This window comes from Callospermophilus lateralis, chromosome 4 (assembly GCF_048772815.1).
Source record: "Callospermophilus lateralis isolate mCalLat2 chromosome 4, mCalLat2.hap1, whole genome shotgun sequence".
In the NCBI taxonomy this organism is placed as follows: Eukaryota; Metazoa; Chordata; class Mammalia; order Rodentia; family Sciuridae; genus Callospermophilus; species Callospermophilus lateralis.
In genome coordinates, this window is record NC_135308.1 from 27,973,562 (window position 1) to 27,997,271 (window position 23,710).

Genomic DNA, 23,710 nt, shown 5'->3' on the forward strand with positions numbered 1-23,710 from the left:
GAGATGAAAGTGGGAAACCTTCTTTGCAGAAATTCCTTTAGGGCTATATCCTGCCTTCATTTTACATGAAGAATTCCCACAGAAATCAATAGAAGATTAAAATAAATATCAATGACAGGATACAGTCCAAATTATGAACGCAAAACCTTAAACTTACCGGCTAATTGTTTTTCAGAGGACTGGACTTGGGACAATATTTTCAAGAGGGAAAAAAACCAACATTTCGGCTTTAGATAAACTAGTGTACAGCATTTTTGTATAGTAGGGCCTTACCTATAGATGGCATGTCCATCATTTATTTATTTAAAGGAAAAGGAAAGTTCCAGAACAAACATCATGATTTTCCACTAGTGGGTTGGGTCACCACCCTGCCTTTATTTTAACTAGAATTAACAATACATACAGTGAAACCCATTCACTTCTAATGCCCCTTGTTTACCCATCATATTCAAAAAAAGTATTAAGAAATAAAACCTAAAAATATCACAAGTAAATGATTCAAAGTTAAGATTGAGTAATAACAGTGACTTTGAGGCCCATTTCCTACAAAATATCACACCTGGTAACTTTGACAACATAGTGTTCATGTTGTCAAAGTTACCATTTTAGAACACTGTAAATAGAGGTTTGTATAAAAGTCAAACTGCGTTTGTGATTAATCTTTGCCACCATGCTGCAAAACCAACACACGACCTTGGGCACGTAAACTTCTCTGAGTCACTTTCTCTTTTGTTTATAAAAGAAGATAAGATTCCTTCTGGGTAATAGGGACATAATTCAAGAAAGAGCAGCAGAAATATTTAAGAGTACAGTTTTCTAACAAAACTGGAAACCCGGAACCATGAGCAATGTTTAGCACTCCAGTGAAAACTGTGCTGGCTGGCCTGAGAGTTTATCTCCTTTCCTTCCCACTGCAAGATGTCTGCCACTACTCCAGGTGTGGAATCTTTGTTCTAGGCTCCTGATGTGTTAAAGGGAATGGCGTCATCGAGGCCTGCCCCTTTCATTAGAAAATGTTTTCCGATTTCTCCTTTGCATATATCAACTTCTGTTTTCTAGAACTGTGCATTATGACTAATCCTAGCCACAAAGGAGATCAGGAGATAGGGGGAACGTTTATGATAGAAGCAAATTAGGTTGTATAGCCCTTGATATCATTTATTTTAATTAGTTAAATGTAATTACAAATTTACAATGAAATTTTAGGAAAAAATGGGCACAGAGTAGAAGTTCAATAACTGCTGTTTATTTCTATACCTGTACTGATAGGGCACCGGCCATATAATAGTACCAATGTGGCACAGTGACTGGCACATGATATGCTGCCAAGAAATGCAAGTGTCTGAATCACTAGTATTCATGTCAATTAACATTAAATTAGTGCTTACTATGTTTGAACTATGTCATAGGAGGTATGAGAAATGGAACAATTCTAGGAATGCCCACAAGCCTCAGGGGATTCTAATCAGATGAGCAAACAAAGTTGAATCCAATCAACTGTAATTCGAGGTCAGATGGTATTAGAAGCACAATTAGACATTTAAATCAAGTACTCAAAAATATACAGTGATGGCAATTATTTTCCACTGGGAGATTGAAGAAGAGCACTGGGGAAAATCGAAAAGGAAAGGATCCATTTCTACCTTGGTAAAAGATTAAAACGACAAGGACAAAATTTCACAAAGGATTTCATATTTTCTTGGAAATGAAGGAAAAAACAAGTGTATGAATCTATGGGGAGTGATAAGGGTGCTGGGTTCTCAGTATTTAACCATTAAAATGAAAGTACATAAAAAAAGAATTCTTTTATGAAGTTAAATGATCCTGAATGAAGAGGAGGGGAATACTAAAATTACAACAAGATGTCAAGTACACAGGAGGAAAGAACAGTTGGATGAAATAAAAAATAAAAGCAAAAAAAAAAAAAAATCCTAATCTTAAAGGACTCAAGATCTTGAAGTGAAAATAGTAAAAAATAATTTTTAAAAGTACTAGTGCAAAAAATGATAGTGCCTCTGCTTAACTTTAAACGTGAGCACAGGTTGAATTTGTTACCAGGAAAGCTGTTCAAAAAGCTCCAAATAAATCAATATGCTTCTAAATTTATCTTAGGTTGAAAATGATCTGATCCAAAAAACTTTCCTCACGCTGTGGGGTATGAAAGCCTGGATCTGAATCATGTTATGTTAGTGTTACTATATTAGTTTCTTTAATACTGATCTCGGCTAATATTTTAAGATGATTGAGGCATGAAAATCTGTCTGAGATTAAAAACCTGCTGTGTAGCCCAAAGAATGTAATGGTAAATGAAATGTGAGGAAGAATTCAATATACATGTTTGAGCTTGTAGAATAGCTATGTTGAATGGAAATTAAACTGAGAAAAAAAATTCTGTTTTAAAATAGCCAACACATGGACCAAACTAGACAATTTATAAAACCTTTCATTGGGTGTCCACATTAGAAACTCTGACCATAGGAATATGCATTTCCTTTCTCTGATGATGAGCTAATGCTTATAGAGCAGCTACTTTGCTAGTGACGGTACACATTTTCTCACTTAATTTTCCAGTAACCCAAATGAGATAGAAAGGACTTGGTAATGGGAAAACCTGAGAAGTTGCTGTCCACTTGTGGTCACACAGTTATTATGTGGAAAGGTAAGACTGGACCCAAGATTCTTTCTCTTTCTCTCCCTTGCTCTATAAACCATCCACTATTCCTGTTGTTTGATCACTAAATGTTTCTGGAAAAAAAAATAGAATTTGGAAGACTGGCATACCCTTGATATTAGTATTCTTGACTATATCTCATTTTTAATTAAAAATTGCTTTTAATTAAAATTCTTGTTAACTGACACATAAAACACAAAATTTTTCCATATTGATGATGCACCATGTGGCATTTCAGTAAATTTCTGCATCGTGCAATCAGATTAAACATCTCTACCTCTTCAAATATTCACCACTTCCTTGTGGCTAAAACATTCAAAATTCTTCCTTTAGCTTTCTGAGATACATGTACACATCTCTAACTATATTCACCCTACTGTACAATAGTACACCTCACTTCTTACTCCTCCCTAACTATATTACTCATTGATCATTATTTTCCCATCCCTCTCTCTCCTGAATACTCCCCAGTCTCTGGTAACCACTATTCTACTCCTTATTTGCATGAGATCAACTTTTTTATATTTCACAAAAGAGTGAAATAATGTGGTACATGTCTTTCTATGTCAGGCTTATTTCACATTACATAGTGATTGATATTCAGTCCCCACCACATTGTCACAAACGACAAGGTTTCATCCTTTTATATGACAGAAGAGTATTCCATTGTGTGTATATACTGTTTTTTCTTCATCTATTAATCAATTGATGGGCATTTAGGTTTGGCCATCTCTTGATTATTGGGCACAGTACTGCAATAAGCATGAGAGTGACTGTATCTGATTTGACCTATTAAGTGAAATTAAAACTAAAGTGCCACTTGTTAAGGTTTGTATTTTGAATGTCTCCCAAGAGTTCATGCATTCAAGGTTTGGTACTCAAAGAAGCAATGTTCAGGGGTGGGGCTTTTGGAAAGTGATTTGATCGTGAGGGTTTTAGCCTCATTGACAGATTAATCCATTGATGGATTCATAGTTGAATGGACTATTAGAAGGTGTTGGAAACTCTAGGAGGTGGTTCTTAGTTAAAGGGAGCAGGTCTTTGGGAGCTGTATCTTGTCCCCAGTCTCTCTCCTTTTCTTTTTCTCTTTGCTTCCAGGCTTCCATGAAGTGAGTACCTCTGTCATCACCCACCATGTTCTGCCTCCTCAAAGACCTAAAGGGACAGGGCTAAGTCACTGTGGGTTGAAACATCTGAAGCCACAATTCAAAACAAATATTTCTTCATTTTTAAGTTTCTTTTCTCAGGTGTTTTGTCACAGTAATGGATAGCTGAATAACATGCCAGAATTCGTCGCTCCTTTTTTTCTTTTAATCTTGTTTTTAATCTTCCCTTAAACATTTGACATAGCCTTGTTCTTGCAAAGGTAGTTCTTACCAATAAGTAACATTATCACTTGTTTTTAGAGTTTGAAAGGAATTTACTTCTTTTGCTAGAGAAACATAAAATCTGTTCTGTGATAAAGTGAATCAAAGTCAATGGATTAAGATTATCATATGCAGGTGTACTTCCTTTTATGTATTCTGTTCAAAGTTTAATGAGGAAATGTTTTGTTTGATTTTCCTTCATTGAAGCAGGAATATTCATTTCCTGAATTTTAAAGTTATTGTTACATTCCATATATTGTTACATTCCATATAACAATATTCCATATAACAATGGCTTTTGAATTTAAAAAGACGAAAACACAAATAAGTTTCATATTGTACGTCATTTATGAATGGTATTATACTAACATTATTGATATAAATACAAATTTCTTTCATTAAACTGATTGTGTGGTTTTTACAAGTAACAATTTGTCTACATGGACTTTGGTCCTGGGGAACTAAGTAAAAAGAACTAGTCTTGGGAGTTATTTGTGTTGCCTGAAGACTCAGGGCCCAGAACAAAGGAGATGAAGATCTAAGGGAAGGAGACTAGCCTGGAAGCTAGGAAATATCTAAAAATTTGAGTCTCTAACATCAGATAGTACAAACCCGGGAACCCAAGTAAAGTTTCTTACAGAGCAACTGTGAGCTGGTGTGAAAAGTTGAGCTCACAGCAATTCCCTTGGGCACAAGATATGGAGTAAGGATTACTTTATAGCTTGGCAGCAGTATATCTAAATGCTGGGAAAGAGTTAGATCCATTTAAACACTTAAAGTTATTAAAGTTTTGCTTTCAAAATCAGATCTCTCAATGGAGGATAGACCAGCTCATAGGATAATTGAACCAAGAAAGAATATCTAAATAAAATTCCTTAAGGACTGATATAGGAAACTTTCTTCTAAGGCAACAAATCCAGAATTTATTAAATTGTACCATGGACATTCTACAAGCAAATCTAATATTAAAAATATTGAAAGTTTTTTTTTATAGCAATATCCACGGGGACTTTTTATTCCTTGACCTTGTTTTGCTCCTAGATCCAAAATCCATACAAATTAAGTAGTGAAAGCTGACAAAATGTTTGAATGAGCTTAAAATGGCACTTGATGAATTTAAAGTAGATGGAGAGAGGATGACCTGACATTTGCCTAGAGTAACATACCCACTAATTGTAAGCTAAATAGAAAAAATTGTTCGTGAGAGTAAAAATATCTTAAGGAAATGATAGCTTCAAGAAATTTATAATGTAAAAATCCTCTGGGTAAAAAAAAATGGTGTGAGAATTGGCACCTAATGAATTATTATACAGTAAGATAAAATAGACTTTAGGATCTGATAGAAATAGCTCCATATGAATTGGGCGTCCACTGATGTTAGACACTGAACTTGACATTGCATTTGTTACCTCATTTATCCACACACTAACCCGTCAGAGTAGCTGCCACTCCTCATTATACAGATAAAATGAAGAAGCAATTGAAGAAATAGGCTTCAAGGAGGTTGAATGATTTGCCAAAGCCTGGGATTAGAAGCTATATTTTGCCTGACTCCAAAGCTCAATTTTTTTGAGCATGGGAAAGACACTTTCTTAAATTCTATCTCTTCCCATGTTATTTGTTACGACACCAACAAGGAAAAGGTATATTTGGAGAGGCATCCTGTTAACACTGGAATCACTTATCACCTTGATCATGATAAAAATATAGAATTAAAAACAAATTTTGTATCACTACCTTTAAACATTTCCAGCCAAATCCTTTTGGTTACTTGAATTTTGATACACATGTGAGTTTTCCTGAGGAAATAAAACACCATACTTTTGTGGGGTGGGGGGCTGAAGACAAATTGAGAAATGAGATGGAAAGTAAAGTATATGAAAAAAATCAAAGTCTTCTTTTTTTTCTTTCTTTTTTTTCATTTTGTTTTAACTGATAAAAACTAAGTTTAAGGGCCAAATACTCTTGGGAAACAAACCACGGCATTAGTGAAGACCACCTACCCAGTCAAGATATTATGGGACACTGGTGTTGGGAAGAGCCTGCTCCCAAGAGCAAGAGTGAAAATCTGTACTGAAGGCTAAGAGTTCTCAAGAGAAAAAAATGGTACCAAATTCTTTCTTTTTGAAATTTGTTCATCAGATAAATCACTACACCTCCTGAGAGCAGAGTCGAGGGGCAGAGAAAGGGTAGTTCTTGCAGTAATAATACCATCTTCAAAAATCCCAGCATTCCTCTCATTTCTCCTACCTCACTGGGCTGAGCTTCTAAAACTGACCTTAGTTCTCCCTCACCGGGAAATCAGCAGCCTAGAATGATCTGGGCACCAGTTTCCAAGACAATTCTTTATCAGTGTCTCAAAGAAGAATCACTGCCCCTTTAAGCATCCTCTTGGGACCAGTCATGGGAAAGATACGTTCTACCCTGAGAAAGCTCTAAAATAAGGGCCCATTACTTAAATCTACTGCATAGCTATTCTGTTTGAGGTTGAAAATGTCCTCTCTGTTCTCTCCCCCTTCCCCAAATATGTCCAATTTTTTATTATTTTTCTTTCTTTCTCCACTTTATTTTTCAATGCAACATATCATTAGTTCTGTAAGGAAATTTGATGCTATTATTAAGAAATCTAATAACATATATAAATGCTACAATAATAAATACCAGAAAACTTCAATAGAAGCCCCCTTTTGCTTTCAAATTCACAGGGAGAAATTAAAAGCTATATCTATTGAGCTTCAAAAGAATTAATGTTTAAAATATAATATTGTAGACAATATGTATGCAATGTTAGAAATGAAAAGAAATCTCTTTTTTTGTTATACTCAATCTATGTGAGATTTTTTTTCCAATTATTTGGATTCATGAGAATAGGTAGTGTTTCTCTGGTACCTCATACATTCTATTATTGTAACACAAGAGGGGTTATGTCTTTCCTTTCAGAATTCAAAAGGGTAACAGGGCACACAAGATTATAACCACACTGTCCCCCACATATACTAACTTTTTAAGAAAACTGGAAATTTCTCAGATTTTAACAAGTATTTCCAGGGGAATATTTTTGAGTTCATTATTTAACATCAGCTAAACCTATAATAAAGTCTCAGTTATTTCTAAGTGAAAGAAGAAATGTTAATTATCTATGGCTGTGAGATGGATCAACCCAAATTTTGGCAGCTTAAAACAACAGACATGCATTATCTCACAGTTTCTGTTTTGGGCATCTGGGAATACTTTTTTTCTGGTTAGTTCTGTCTGGCTCAGAGTCTCTCCTGTGGTGCAGCCCAGTGCCTCCAGGGCTGTATCGTCCTAAAGCCTGGAAGATTCATTTCCAAACTTTATTCATGTAATAGGCTGTCTATTTTATTATCTATCTATCTATCTATCTATCTATCTATCTATCTATCTATCTATCTATTGCTGTTGGCCAAAGATTTTTCTACAGGCTACATGTGTGTCCTCTTGACACAGCAAATAACTTCCCTGAGGGTGGTGCTCTGAGAGTGACATCATGTTGTCGCTATGTCCTAATTTCTGAGTCACACACCATTGCTCTGTCATATTCCATTTGTTGTGAATGAGTCACTGGGTCCAGTAACATTTGCAATGAAGAGTATTACACAAGGATCCAAATACCAAGACACGGATCACTGTGGGGCATCTTGGAGACTGGCTTCCAAAAAGGACGATGGGAGAAAGTTTCTTAATTTTTCACTTTTACCTGGATGCCACAGCTTAGCCCAAATTAATCAGAATTTGTTTACTTAAATTTAATAGAGAGAAATCTTCAGCAAAAAGGATTAATATAATCCACCTACCATCTCTGGGAGCAGAAGCTTCCCATGCATAGCTTTTTAATTTCCATTTGTTCTGTGAGTTCTGGGTTCTTGACACTTTAGTGCTATGTAGACAGTGAGCTATTTGATCATCTATTTACCATGTATAAAGTTATGTAGTATTTTTGCAGAAAGACATTTTAAACCTGTGCCATCGTGGCTAATACCATGTCATAGAATTGCTCGGTCTAAGAAGTCTGTTTTTTACTTATGGCTTTCATCTTGCCTTCATATTTATTTCAACCAAAAAAAAGCATTTACAACACATTCCTGAGACAGAACTGGTGTGAAAGCTTCTGCAGCCTGTGTCCCCCAGGGCTACGGTGAGGCCAGGGTCTCTTCATATGCTCCTCACTGTCTCCCCTCCACTTGTGGATTCTATAAACTCAGGTTTCCTCATAATATAGGAAACCATCAAAAGTGCCCTGTAATAATAACATCACCTTGAAACTCATCAAGTATTTCTTCATATAGTCTATACTTAAGCCCAAGGACAAGCTTTATAAGGCTACTACCCTTTCCTTGGCTCTGAGTAGAATAGTTTGAGGCAGCTAATTATTGATCTTTTGCTGCCTACCAAAGCTTGGTGTGAACAATTTAAAGTCAGAATGTCAGAAGCACTCCATGGCACACACGAAACATAGCTTCCCTGCAGTTTAAAAGCAATTATACCAAGGTCTACAGATTTACAGAGAAACTCCAGGTTCTCTCTAAAATTTAATCATTGTCTCAGCTGCTCTTAAGCATTAAGATCTCTGCAGCCACTGGCACCTGTGATGGGTTTCACTGTCCACATTTCCTATGCAAGTGTGTTTCTAAGTCAAGAAGCAACAACCTTTGATCTGCCTGAGTCCACTAAAGGCTTTCCCAGTGTCCAGCATCTTTGTTGAGACCCTCTAGTCTTAGCTCCATGATAAATTTGCTTTCCCATAGAGCCCTACATCATAATTTGCATTGGTACACCCATATTAGAATATCACATGTCCTGAGTCTTAAAGATGCTAGCTTCTGCCACATCAGTTAAGAGCTGATTGGATATAAGCCATTATAGACCTCAACATATCTTGCTACAAAAACACACGATATAGTCCTAGAGATTCTCTATGTGTTTGATATTTTTCTCTCCAGTTCTTCTACTCACATCTTATTTCTCAATGTTTCCAACAAACACATCAAATGTTGGTATCTTTAAAGTTATCCCCCCAAAGGACAGAATCCCCCCAAATGATGAGATGCCTGCCTGGACAGGTGTGATTGCGTTCTTTCTGCCAAGAGGCTGGTTCCCAAAGAAAGAAATGGAAATTAACCAAGATGAGCATGTCCCGCTTATCTTTCCAAATTTACCACCTAGAAAAGACTTACTAAGATTGTGTGTGAGTTAGCAAATAGGCAGACATCAGCAACAAGTGGATTACACTGATTGAATAAAGACACACAAGGAAACACAACCACAGTGAAGAGAAATCTCACTCTTTTTACTCTGTGATTGAAAAGTTCTCTTAGATGTAATAGAGACTTAAAGGAGTCAGAAATCTTTTATCTTAGGAGAATGTGAATGTTGACCGTTGTTGTGAAAGTGTGTTTGTGGCCACTAGAAAATGTCTACTGTGTTATTTGGGAAGAGATGAACACATTGGCCAGGAAAGAATCAATTTTGTCAGAGAAATGTACTCTTCTTCCTCACCTGCCCTTTATGCCGCACAGCATAGTGATCTGGTTTCAAACCCCTTTTCTTCTCCTGAACCATCTTTCTTAAAGGTCAGCAACAGTCTCCTGAAAGCCAAATCCAACAAACATTTCTCAGTTCTTTTCCAATATGATCTCTCTTTGATATTTGAAACTTTGCTTGTTGAAATGGTCTTTTCGTTTCCCCCAATATTTCTTTTTCAAAGCTCTCTTCTGCCTTAGCTTCCTTAACCCTGCATTCTCCAGGTTCTTTGGTCATGTGTCTTCAGGTTCCTTCTCCTTCTCCTGCTCAGGGACATCCTTAAGTGTCTGCCCCCATCTCTGCTGTCTTCCACCCATCCACTGTCTACCTGGGTAGGGCTGTTCTTCGTGGTTTCTGCAGCAATCTCCCTGAGAGTAATTGAGTGTGCTACATTTTTAGTCCCAAACTGAACTCCCAGCTTCCTACTGGACATAGAGCATACATATATTTTCCATATTCAAAGTAAATCTTTTTCTTTTTTTTTTTTCTACCCTTTCCTGCTCTCTCTTCTGGAACCTGCTTACCTGTTTTTCTTCCTGTAGTCCTTACCTTCACGGATCAGCTCGTCACTCTTCCTGTCACTCAGGCTAGAAACAACAGGGTCATCTTTAGTTGCCTCATTTTCCATGGTCATCTGGGCAGGTTGGAGACTGTTTATCTTAGGGATTTCTTATGCACTGGAATTAGTTAGACCTGGGTTCTGTCCCAGCTCTATAATTACTAGCGAGGACTCCAGCAACTTAAACTTCTCTAATCTTCAATTCCTTCATCTGTGAAACAGGCTTAGTGAATAGAATGTACCTCAGAGGGATGTTATGAGACTTAATGAAATAAATGTGCATGGAATCCTTAATACAGTGACAGATACAGAGGCGCAAGGCCGCGCACATTTAATTACTTGTTCATCTAATTTTGGATTGTCTTCCCCTCTTTATTTCCGCTGCTACTGTCTTGGTTATTTCCTTTTCTTGTGCACATTCCTGACTGGTCTCTTTTTCTATAATTTCTCTCACTTCAAATCCATCATTTAGACTGTCACAAGCTTTATCTTACTAAAGCCCAGGCCCATCATGCCACACTCTGCTGCTTCAATACCCCAGTGGCTCCCTTAGTTTAGAAAATGGTGTTCAGTCCTTAGCACAGCATCTGGGCTCAGTAATCTGCTCACCAATTGCTTCCCTCCTCACACATGCAGGCTGGAGGGACAACGGTCTTGTCTCTGAATGTACTTTCATAAACCCATGGCTTTTTTTTTCCCCCTTCAAAAGAATAATCTCTCAGCCTGAAATTCTCTAAACCTTTCATGCTTCAAATATGGGCTAAAATTCCTTTCCCTTCTGCTTAATTAGCAAAATTTCTTCTTATTGTCCTCATAATTATTTTAGCCTCATCCTGGTGTTTTATATGTTCATCTCTGCAGCCTCATTAAGTTCCTTAAGAGCAGGGACTATATCTAATTCTTTGAACTCAGTCATCATATATCACATGGCCCAGCCAGGTGATTAGAAGACACAGAAATTTTAAAGTTATGTCTTCTACTCCACAAAACAGTTCATGGGTGTGATCTCTATTTGCCTCTTTTATACTTCAGTGGTACTGAGCGAGCAATGCATGGCCTGTTACAGGCAGCCTATTATAGGCACCCTGCCACATGGGCACAGAGGAAAATTGGGAGGCCAGTTTGCCGCCATGGCATAGTTAAAATGTAAAACATGAAATCCGAGATATAACTGCTACTTATAATAAGTAAACAAAACCGCATAAAATTTTTAATTAAAGTAGTCAGAACAGTTATAGCAAGGATCCAGATGGACATACTTTTCAGAAATTATTGTAGGTTTCTCACACCCTGAGAATCCTCAGTTCTAACTTAGAAACAGGTATGGTTTGAAGAAACTACTTAGTATCACATTATCAACAGATCTCTTTTCTGTGTTCATGCAGTTTTATTTCACAGTCTTATTTGTTTCTTGGTTTTATTGAAGTTCTGGGCCAAATGTGAACCCTGTTGAGTTAATGAACAAAAGCATCCTTTGCTGCCTCTGCTGAAACTTGACTATAGGCTATTTCACAGTGAACACACCTCAGATTCTTAAGCCAGGTGCCAATATGCTCTGCATTATTCATAGAGAGAATTAAGAAAGGCATCTCAGTGTGATGGATTGGAAATGTTCCAAGTTCCTCAATGCCTGATGAAGTAATATTTTCATTTTCAAAATAAATGAAATCTCCATTCACTGGATTGAAGCACAATTTGTCCATTTAAGTCTCTGCTCCTGAGTGGCTAATGCATCCATAATTTCTCCTGTGCTTCTAATGTCCTAATTGCAAGACCCACACACAAATATAAATCTAATAAACAAAAGAAACTTTAGACTTCAATGTAAGTAAAATTATAACGATTTTCAAAATCTAAAGTCCATGCTTATATAAGAACAGAAAAATATGAAAAAGAGAAGAAAACCTGATTTTATTATCCAAATGCATCTACCCTGTGTATTATTATATTTTAGGTGTTTCCTTATGCATTTTACAACCTTTAGTTATAATTTGACAAATGAGTAGAATCTTATAGAATCATATCATTTAGTCATTCATTTTAAACATTTTATATTAATAAAACTTTTCTTACATAAAATTTAACAGTTTTAAAATAGTTCATCATATGACTATATCATCATATGACCAGTCCCTATGGCTGGGTATCTGGGAGCCTCTTAAGGTTTTCGCCATTATAAATAATCATGCACTAAATAGTTTCATGATGTAAAATTTCTCTCCCACTTCATACAAATAGAAACCCATTTCCTGAGGGGAATCTACTTTATTATCTTGTTGAACTTGATAACCTCCATACTGTTGAGCACACAGGAGCATGGCCTTAAACACCACTTCATTTTTGTGGAATTTTCTTTGTTTCAAGAAAATAGTATCACCCAGGGTAAGACAATCTTTGCCACACCATTTTGTCTGGACTTTTCATTTAGGCTGCTAAGCTAGTAAATAACTTTGTTCATTGAGGGAATCAGCTTCAAATGACAGAGAAAAAGAGTTTTGGATACCTCATTTAATTTTTGCCTTGCTTGAAATGTGTTCTATGCCACTCTTTCCAGGTATTTTCAACTATTTAAGTTGTTATTAAATTATTTTAGCTTAGGCTAGTTTCAGTGTGAATAAAATCATAAGCCTGAAGTAATTCTGACCAATGAAAATGAGACTTCCTTGGGATGTTCACAAGACTGCTGAATATTAAATCCCAGACTCCCCTTCTTCCCATGAGGAAAATGATAACACACAGACCAAGCCTCCGCAAAAAATCCAGGAACAAGCTAAGAGCTTCCTGCAGAAAAGTGCAACACTAGTTTCATTAAGGCTGGTGGAAAACTTCAAGACACCTTCATGCCCTTCTCCTGCCCCAACACCAGGAGGTACATCAAATGCACAGATACCAATACAAAGTTATAAGAAACACAAAAAACAGAATACACGACCCAATCAAATAAACAAAATTTTTCAAAACTTTACCTAAAGAAACTGAGCTATGTGAATTACCTGACAAAGAATTTAAAATAACTTTTATAAAGAAATGAGAAAATGAAACTGTGGTCTGATAGTTTAAAACTATGGTCTGATAGAATAAATGAATATTTATTCAAATGTCTTTAAGCAAATAATAGCAAACCAAATCCAACAGCACATTTAAAAAGATTGTAAACCACAACAAAGTGTCCAGGATTTATTTTGGGAGTCAAGAATGGTTTAACACATTAAACTAATAAATGTCATACTACATTGACAGAATGAAGGATAAAAATCACAAGATCATTTAAATATATGCAGAAAAATCATTTGATGAAATTCAACACCCTTTCATGTTAAAAACATTTGTTGAATCAAGAATAGATGGAAATGGAAGGAACATAATAAAGGCAATGTATGAAAAGTCCACAATTAACATCATAATCAATCATTGGTGAAAAACTGAAGTATTTTGCTGTAAGACAGGAAAAAGACATGGATGGGCATTTTTGCCACTTAGATTCAAAATAGTGCTAGAAGTTCTAGTCAGAGGCATTAGTCAATAAAAAGAAAAATTCTATATTGGGAAAGAAGAAGTAAAATTATTATTATGAAGGTTCTGGTTTCCTGTCTTGTCCTGATATTTTTCCTTCTTGTGTACTTTCTCACCATTATGACACCATCCACCAAGAGTTTTTCTCAAGGTAAAACTGTTGCCCTGTTTTTGAAAGTACCCAGCTTTGAGTAATTCACTGTAGCAATGAAAAACTGACCAATGCACAATCTGTGAACATGAACTATCTTTCCACTTATTGTCTTTAAATTTGTTTTAGTTGTGTTTTGTAGTTCTTATTGTGTAAGTATTTCACTTCCTTAGTTAAGGATTTTATTATTTGGATGTTATCATAAACTCCATTGTTACATTTTTTTTTATTAGCCCATAGAAAGGTACAATTGTATGTTGTTGGTGGGATTGCAGACTAATACGACAACTCTGGGAAGCAGTATGGAGATTCCTCAAAAAACTAAAGATAGAACTACCATACAACCCAGCTATATAGGACTCTGTGGCTCAGATGTTTTCAAACATTGCTTATCTGGTACATAAATAGCTCCCCATTGTTCCCTTTGTGTGTAGAGTTTGGGTTGGGGTGGAGAGAGGAGAGGAATAATGTGGCTCTTAAAGAAGCAATTAATTATAGAAATTCCTACTGTCTTAAACTCGAAACTCTATAAACCCTCAAATCAGAGGCTTGGTCATGGACCTCTGTTGTAATTTTTTTCTTCCTGCCATTGATGGAGATAGACATTCTAGGAAACAACATATATTTGAAAACTATGGTTACTTCACTCATATTTTCAGGAAGGGCTACACGGTTGATCTATCATAGAACAGTGCTCTAACAAAGCCAGAATGTGCTGAACAAGTCCACAGTGCTGAGATTTTATTATTTGCATTCCTGGTAGTCTTGCTCTTCAGAGAAATTTGTAGTATATTGATGAGCTCTTTGTTTCTTGCAAACAACCTTAGTTTTCCAACCTTGCTGTTTTTTTAAATCCTTGGGTCTTGAAGATAGAGATTGCCATTCCTCATTCATTTATCCACAAACAAATATGGCTAGTTCAGGGTCTGCCGGTTAGTGTCTTTTCCCCCTGTAGGGTCCTTCCATTTTGAAATATTCTTTTACTTCTGTATATATTCCTAATATTTTTTCCATTGCCTCAGTGTTTATCACTTTCCTATATTGTATCCTGGTACTTCAAGTAAATCTTTATCTATTATTTCCACAAAAGAAGAATTTTTATCTGATTCCTATTCATAGTCCTTATAGTCTTTCTCAACATAGATTTCAATAAAACTTGAAATAAATTGATATCTCTAATAAGAACCAAATGTTAAGGAAAAAGACTTTTGAAAATTGTTAAAACCAGGGCTTTATAAATATTGGTTGTTATATTTTGCTTATGAAAACCTATGCAAAGATGTTAAAGTTTTTTTTTTTTAGTTTTTGTTCTGTTTTAATAAAGTTATTGTTATGGTTTAAATATGAGGTGTTCCCCAAAAGCTCAGGTGTGAGACAATGCAAGAAGGTTCAGAGGAGAAATAATTGCATTGTGAATGTCTTAACCCAAATGGTTTAATTAATCCCTGGTGGGATTAATTGAGTGGTAACTGGAAGCAGGTGGAATGTGGCTGGAAGAAGTGATTAATTGGGGGCGTGACTAGAGGGGTATATATTTTGTCTCTGAAGAGTAGAGTCTGCTCTCTCTGCTTCTTCATCACCATGATGTGAGCTGCTTCCCTCTGTCACACACTCTGCCATGATGTTCAGCCTTACCTTGGGCCCTGAGAAATAGAGCCAGCCATCTGTGGACTAAGACCTCTGAAACTGTGAGCCCTCAAATAAATTTTCCTCCTCTAGAATTGTTCTGGTCAGACCTTTCTGTCACAGCAGTGAAAAAGCTGACTTAAACAGTTATTTAGCATCAATACACCAAGAAAATATTATATGGGTCATACAAATGCAGTATCTAAATGTGAATGTATAAAAATAATATGTATTTGATGGAGTGACAGGTGCCATATGAGTCATCCTGCCATAATAAACTCCAAAACTGGGAAACATAGGAAGCAAATGTTTTCCTCACAGTGGCCAACAGTAGTGTAAGATTACACAGTGACAGGAGGGAATTTCTCATCATGCTTCCGCAATTGTCTAGTTCTCAGCCTGGGCGCAAATTTACTGACTATGGCACAAAGAGCATAAGAGGGAAGGGAGAAAAAAGGTTTTCAGAACAACTGAGAAGACAGAGCTCAGAGCTCAGGGCAGGTTAAGATGCTTAAATCTATGGATTAAGGCATGAGAGATAAGAAGGATGTGCACGGAGGTGATTCCAAAAGACTGTGCAGAGCAATGCTATCAGCCCATGGGTAGGGCTTGGGATGTGCATATATAGGGAAAGACCACGTGATGCACACTGGGTTCAAGGTATTATGAGATTAATTGTGCAACAGATGTACTATAAAATGGGCAGTACTGGAGAAAAGCAGTCCTAGTGATATTCTGGAATAATTTCATTATCTACCTCCTTAATACTTGTAGCACTCAGCAAAAAAAAAACAAAACCAAAAACAAACAAAAAACCCACCATAAAACAAAAACCTGGTACCAGCTCAACACACAAAAGACATACACTAAATTCAAGGACAAATGTCTCAATAATATCCACTATCATCCTGCCCTTACATACTCTAAAATCAAGACCTAAGAAAGATGTGAAAAAGAAAAAAATAAGAGTTTGGAGATTGAGTTCTGCCAAATTACAGGGATCAAGGGACCACTTTGGGATTCATGCACAGCCACAATAACAGCAAAATCTCATCTTTAAATATCAACATAATCAATGTGAAATTGAACTACCTTCTAAAGCAAGAAAGAATACTTCTCTGAAGAAGATATTTAAAATCCAGAGTTTTTACAATGTATTATTCAAAAAGTTCAGTATTTTATTTTTAAAAACCACAAAGCATTTAAGGAAATGGGATAATTTGATCCATACTCAAGAATAGAGTGATCACTATGAATCAACTTTGAAATGGCCCAGTTGTTGAATTTAAGAAAGACCTTAAAGCAACCAATATAAATTACTCTTAAAAAATGGCAAACGTAGACTTTACAAGTGAGAAGATGGGGCGTCTCCGCATAAAAGTGGTAACTACAGAAATAGAATCAACTGGGAATGCTTGAATGGAAAAGTACAATAACAGAAATGAAAATTTTACTAACAGATGAACTTAAGAGATGATTCAAGATAGAAAAAATATGTTAAGAAACTTGATGACAGCAAGAAAAAAAACTATTTGATTTCAATAACAGAAAAAAAATTGAAGGAAAAAAGTTTTTCTTCAGTAAACAAAGCATTATGGGTATATGGGACACTATATAGTAGTGTAACTTTGGATTAAGTTCCAGAGGAAGAGAAGAAAATGGAAAAAAAACGAAGGAAAGAAAAATATATTAGAAGAACTAACTACTAAGAACTTTTCAATTTTGAGAAAAATGCCAACATAAATGCAGAAAGCTCAGCAAACCTCAAGCAGGATAGATATAAAATAATCATAACTAAGAATATGACAGACTGTTGGAAATCCAGAGAAAGACGTGTGTGTGTGTGTGTGTGTGTGTGTGTGTGTGTGTGTCTGTCTGTCTGTGTGTGTCTTTGGTACTAGGGAATGAACAAGCCAAGAGATTCTTTATAACTGAGCTACATCCCCAGCCATTTTTATTTATTTATTTATTTATAGATGAGGTCTTGCTAAGTTTCTTAGGGCCTTTGGCCTAGAACTTTCAATCTTCTTGCCTCAGCCTCCAAAATTGCTGGAATTACAGGCATGTACCCCCGTACCTGGCAGAAAGACGAAGTCTTGAGAGCAGCCACAGAAAAAGTAAAAGTATGTACAAAGGAATTGGGATAATAAAAATTGTTTATTTCTTATTAGAAACAACATCAACTAAAAGATAAAAGAATGGATCGTTTAAAATGGTTTATAAAAAAAGAGAGTTACTCTAAATTTTATATCTAACAAAAACATCCTCAAAAATAAAAATAAAACAAAATCTTTTTCGGACAAAAATGGATAGACCTCATGACCAACAGACTTGAATTACAAAACATTTTAAAATATGTACATTAGATTGAAAGAAAATGATATCAACTAGAAAACTCAAGTCTATGGAGAGGATTAAAAAGAACTAAAAATAACAATGGGCAAATGTAGATGAGTATTTTTCTTTGTATAATTTACTTTAAATTAAAAATAACACTGTAATTCAGATTTAAAACACATAAAAATGCAAAAGAACAGTGCTGAATAGAAGGTACAGGTATTAAGTAGAATCATGCTGTTGTAAGATCATTATACCTGTGAAGTGTGAAGCGGGAAGTGGGAAGTAGAAGCAGGAAACAGGAAGTGGGGAATTTGTGCTATTATAAAGGACAATGAAGAAGCAGGAACTGAAAAATTTGAAGTGTGAATTGTGAAAAGACATAATACTAACTCTAAAATGTGCATTGTTAATTTTAGAGCAATAATTGAAATGATACATATTGTTAATTCTCAAACAACAGCTAAAAGATAGTAGATGTAGCTAAGAAGCCTGTAGACAAAACAAAATGCTAAAAATATTTTATAACTCAAAAGAGGAGTGGAAAAATCCCAAAAGGGCAATGGGAAATAAATATTAAAATTATAAGCATAAACAGTAACTAAAAACACTTATGTAGGGACATTGATAAGAGTCATAGTTCATGGTATCCCTGAATTAGAAGGAGCTCAGTGATCCACCAACAGATAAATGGATAAAAGATTGTTGAATAGCCTTGTAATAGAATACTACTCATCAATAAAAAATAAGAAACACAACATGGTTGTTTTTAAAATATTATGTTGAGCAAAGGAGCCAGGATAAAAAGTGACCATATTTCATGATTCCATTTTCCTGATGTCCTAGAACTAGCAAAACTGATCTATACAAATGAGATTAGAGGTTTCCTAGGTCGGAGGATATTGTATATTCATTGTAAAGCAGTATCAGAAAACTTTTGGTAATGACACAAATGTTCTATATCTTGAAAGCAGAAGTAGTTATATAGTCAAAAGTTACCAAATAATTGCATTATTCGGTTGCATGTAGATTTTATAGCATATAATTTATAGTTTAATAGCATTTATTTTAAAATGTTTTTAAATTCTTGTATGTGTTGTAAAATTGTGTTAAACTTACAAAATGTGATTTATTTTAAAAATTTTAATGATGTCAAAGAAGGTGTGAACTGTTTCTTGAAAGGGTTGTGATTCAAAAGGTTAAAAAGCAATGTATTAAATGAAGGAAATTTGAGAGATGCCTTGTTTTGTTCATTTTGGTTTACCACTAACCCCAGCATGGTGGCCAATTGGAAGTTTTGCTTGATACATTTTTTTTTTTTTTAAACCAGGGAGAGGGTGAACGCAGTCGCCTCTACCACAAATTATGCAGTCGAGTTTCCCACATTTGGGGTAATCGCAGGGGTCAGCATCTCCGGAGTGCAATGGAGAAGCCTCGCCCTGGGAAAACCACCTTCGTGGTCATGGTATCTCCCCTACCAGGTAAGTGTGCTTGATACATTTTTACTGAATTTTTTTAATGTTAATTTTCAGAAAATTTAAATTACCTTGTCAGAGCAAATAATTATCTTTCATATTTGAATATATTCTTATTCATCTCTAAACTGAAAGCCTAGTTTACTAAATTAAAGATCTTTATTTTATTTTCATTAAGTATTGGCCAATGTCTTAAGTAGTTTGGTGTTTCCCTAAATTCTCAAGTTTATGACTGTTGACTATCTTTTTTTTAACCCACATATATATTAGGAAATTGATTCCAAACTGTATCATGTGAGATATGGATAAGAATAATTTTCTATCAGAGAGAGATGCTCAACATTGTGATTGTCGGTAAAATGTTATATTTTATCATACTTGAATGTCTTCTTTAAGAGGACATATTAATTTCTGCTCAGATAATTGCTCTCTAAAATATGAGCAAACAAGAGAAATTTAAGTTTACATGAGGAACTTTTTGGTTCAAATTAGGCTAAAACATACCATTATGATACTGTGCACTTGGAAACTGTCAAGCTTGTGTATTGCCAAATACTCTGGAATCAGGAGCTGTAGACAGATTTTGAATCTGAGCCTAAAATTGCTGACATATAAATAGGAAGGCAAGTTTCCTTAAAGGATATACATTTTTTTTCACCCTCTAGTATCACAGATAGTTGTTAATTTTAAGTGTATCTTATCCTAAAACTCTGTCTTAAAGTTTGGCTCTTCTGGTTTTTTTCTTGGGAATACATTCTTGGAACTCATTATGTGCCTGCATGATTTATCCTGGATTAAAAAAAAATGCAAGCACATTTAGTTTTGATTATAAAGCTGTTTGGGACTATTTGCCTCAACATAATTTGATTGTTTTGTTGCTTTTCCTCCTCTTTGACAGATACTTATATTTTTAATTGAAAATAAATGAATAATGATACTACTCTGGAGGAGAAGTTTAGTAATAGAGGCTATTTTGTGCTGAAAACTATTTAACAAAAGTAGAAAAATGTTCCTAAATTTATTATTAATTGCTATAAATTTATCCTATAAAAATAATTCTCTATAAAGCTCAAATTACTTACCAGGTAGTTCTTAGTGAAACCTATAATATACTGCTGGTGTATATACTATGTCTCTATACTGCTAATTTGCCTATAACAATAGATTATAAAATAGCATTAGTAAAGCAATAAATCATGATTTGATTAAGGTCCTTCATCTATCAACTGAAAACTCAAGAGCTTACCAGTAGAACATCACTGATTTATCTATCCTGAATTGTTCTCATTTGATCTTTCTTCTGAGCTCCTTCTTCTTTTATATTTAAATAAAATAACAGTAAAACCCTAAAAGAGGCAGCCCATCTGAAAAGCAGTTTAATTCAGAGCTTCTGAGAACTCTATATCAAGTATTATTAAAACCTAAACCCTCTCAAACATTGCTTATGTTTTTAAGATTACTTGGGGTGACTAAAACAATATGGCTATTGGAATCCAGGTGATGGCCAGGACAAATCTTGGGAAAGGAGAATGGGGTGTTCACTGAGTTGAGAGCTCATGTAGGCAAATGTGTGGCACATTTTCATCCAGTGCTAATCTGGACACATAGCTTGACAGTAGATAATACTGGTACGCCAGATATTAGAAACTTACAGGTCATTTGAATCACACAAACAAATACTGTGTAACCTTGAATCCAAGTGGAATTTCAAGTAAGCATGCGCTTTTTGAAAAAGTAAGTGAAAATGTCATGGGGATATTAAGTTTTGGTGTGTGGTAAGGGCCAAAGGAAGGCACTTAGTAGTCTACATGTTTAAAAGATATCAATATATATCTTTTTAATCCTTGGACTTTTACTCTTTAGTTGTTTTTCAACTGTTGAATTGTGATTCTCTTTTTCAACTGTATGACTGGTGCACTTTGTATTCAAGAAGCTAACCTTTTTCAAATTTCCTTTATATATTGTATTTTTTTCCCAAAGTGACTACAATCAAAGAGCACTAAAGATACACTAAAAACCTTTTATCCTAGCTACTTTTATAGGATACACTTTCTTAATGCTAACATTTTCTCTATGCTTTCCTTTAATGACATCAGAAGAATAATAAAAATGTGAAAATGCTAGACATTCATCATAAGTACTAACTTTACCTTTTCTTGGTTCAAGTTGATTAGTAGTGATAAAATTAAGTTCCATGGTGATTGTTCAGCATAGGTACTTGCAAATTCCACTGGTGGTGATAGCATGTTTTTTTTTTGTACTACTAAAAAATTATATGGAAAACATATCTTTATTTCAGATGGCTTTATTTTGTGGTTATAGGGTGAAAGTGTATCTTTGAAAAATAAAATATCAAGTCCATATGTTTTTGCTGTAGTAAATCCAATTCTAAAATTAAGAAGGTGGTAATAATTTTATCCTTGGCAAAGTAGAAGGTGCAAACAGCTATATTTTTCTTTTCTGCTGATTTGAATTTCCCCTGTTAAGAGAGGAAGTGGAATAGATGTGTGTTTTTAAATTTTTTTTCTCTCAGTTAATACTATGATTTCCATAATAAATCAAATATCTGGCTAGTCTAAACAGCTATTGGACATCATTTTCTTATATGGTTAGTGTTTGATAGTGGTTAGTGTTTATTAGTGATTACTTTTCCTAGTCAGAGTTTTCATGGTACTTTGCAATAAAGAATTATGTAGAATGTTTTACTTTGTACCAATTCATAACAATTATGACTTCAATTTCATAAGCATTTTAGGTTTATTTCACAAACATCATGAACTTATGATGGGGAAGGTGCTCTACTGGGCTTGTCACTTTGGGGTCCATTAAGCCCTTGAATGATTGCTCTTCATTTTGGAGTTATTTCTTGTCCTAAGAAACACCAAAGAATTCTGAAGCTTCCTATAACTACTGGGAAATGACAAATAGTGTTTGATAGATTTTCTTATTCCCAAATAGCAACACTTCTGCACACACTTGCTATCTATCTATGAAGGAAAACAAAATAAAGCTTCTCAAAGAATCTCAGATGACTATTTATACTAATCTGAAGAGATTTATAGCTGCCGTCTGTACATTCTGTACCAATCCACACACATTTTTATTTATGTCAAATACATATCCTTTTTTTTAAAGTAAGGGTAGATTAAGAAATCAAAACTGTTCTCAAATAACAGAAATTAAGGCCAGATTAGGATATTGGTATTTCACTATTGAAACTAATATCAAACTATTTCTTTTCTTCAAACTGTTACTTTAGAATACTTTCATCCAATGCATATTTCTGGATGAATAAGTGCATGGATCAGGTAACATGTTTATAAACACTTATTGATTCCTTCTCCTCTGGGCCACGTACTAAACTATAAAGTGAATAAGCCATCCTTTCTCCAAGGGCAAGGGCTTACCTCCTGGTTGATAGACACGTAAGCAAACAGATGCGCTTCAACAGCCTGTGTGCTGTGATAGATGCAGACAACAGTGGAAAGCATGGGAACAGATGTGGCCATTTGAGAAATACAAGGTCAAGGATTTGTTATATGGTATTTAAACAAGTACACTAGGTGATTTTGAGAAAATTTATTGAAAATATGCTTTTATGAAAGCAACACAGATCTTCATATTTTTTTCTTGACTAATAGAAGACTTTTCTCTGCCTAATTCTCAAACCATTGTATTTCTCAAATGGCCACATCTATTGGTAGTTCTGAGAGTAAGACTCTGGACTCCCATTGCTAATAAACTCCCCAGGTGATCAGAATTTCCACAGAAGGTTGGGGATCAAGGCCCCTTATAGTTGAAATGTGTGGAATACTAGTTTTTGTGGACTTTAAAGTATATTTCTGTACTTCAAGAATATTTGATTGATAAAGTGGAAATTTTCTCCTGATTAATTCAGCTACAAGAACACACAGCCATATGAGGTTATAACCAAGCCCACCCGTTGACTATGGGGTACCAGGTTATGCTGATTGAGGGGGAACTTCCTATCTAGAGCAATGCTTCTGGAAGTAGAGACCTGTACACAATGAGCAGGAGTCCCGGTACCCTCGCTCTCTGTTAGCATTCAATCTACCTGTTCTCCACATGAAATATTACAATCAGGAAATGCTGGATTTGCTTTTATTTGAGCTCGTATCAGCTCTTTTCAAATATATCAACAGACAAAAAGTTAAACAGAAGAATGGCTTCATGGCTGTGGCACTCAAGAGCAAGCTGCATGCTCTCTTTAAATTCTGTCCAGGCACATAGCTAAATGCTTAGGACAGATTTGGCCCTTGCCCCTGGTGAATAGTCTTTGGTTAGGCATTTTTCTTTTCTTTTCTTTCTTTCTTTTTTTTTTTTGGCTATTTTGTTATATTTTTTAATGATGTTAAGTAAAGAAATTGTTGTCTTGGTTCAACAGTTGTATGAGGATTGCCACTGTGATGTTGAAACGTAAAATTCTAAAGGGTGAGAAATGAGATAAAA

The 23,710-nt window shown here is 35.1% G+C and overlaps 1 non-coding gene and 1 pseudogene across 1 annotated transcript; both read right to left on the reverse strand.

Annotated features, from left to right (window-relative positions):
- Window positions 1-10,207, reverse strand: part of LOC143398186 (FGFR1 oncogene partner 2 pseudogene) — a 66,478-nt pseudogene extending 56,271 nt beyond the window's left edge.
- Window positions 10,208-19,091: 8,884 nt separating this feature from the next.
- LOC143398689 (U1 spliceosomal RNA) lies at window positions 19,092-19,254 on the reverse strand. The gene has a single exon (XR_013091296.1). It is a non-coding gene; the product is annotated as a U1 spliceosomal RNA (small nuclear RNA).
- Window positions 19,255-23,710: the final 4,456 nt, after the last annotated feature.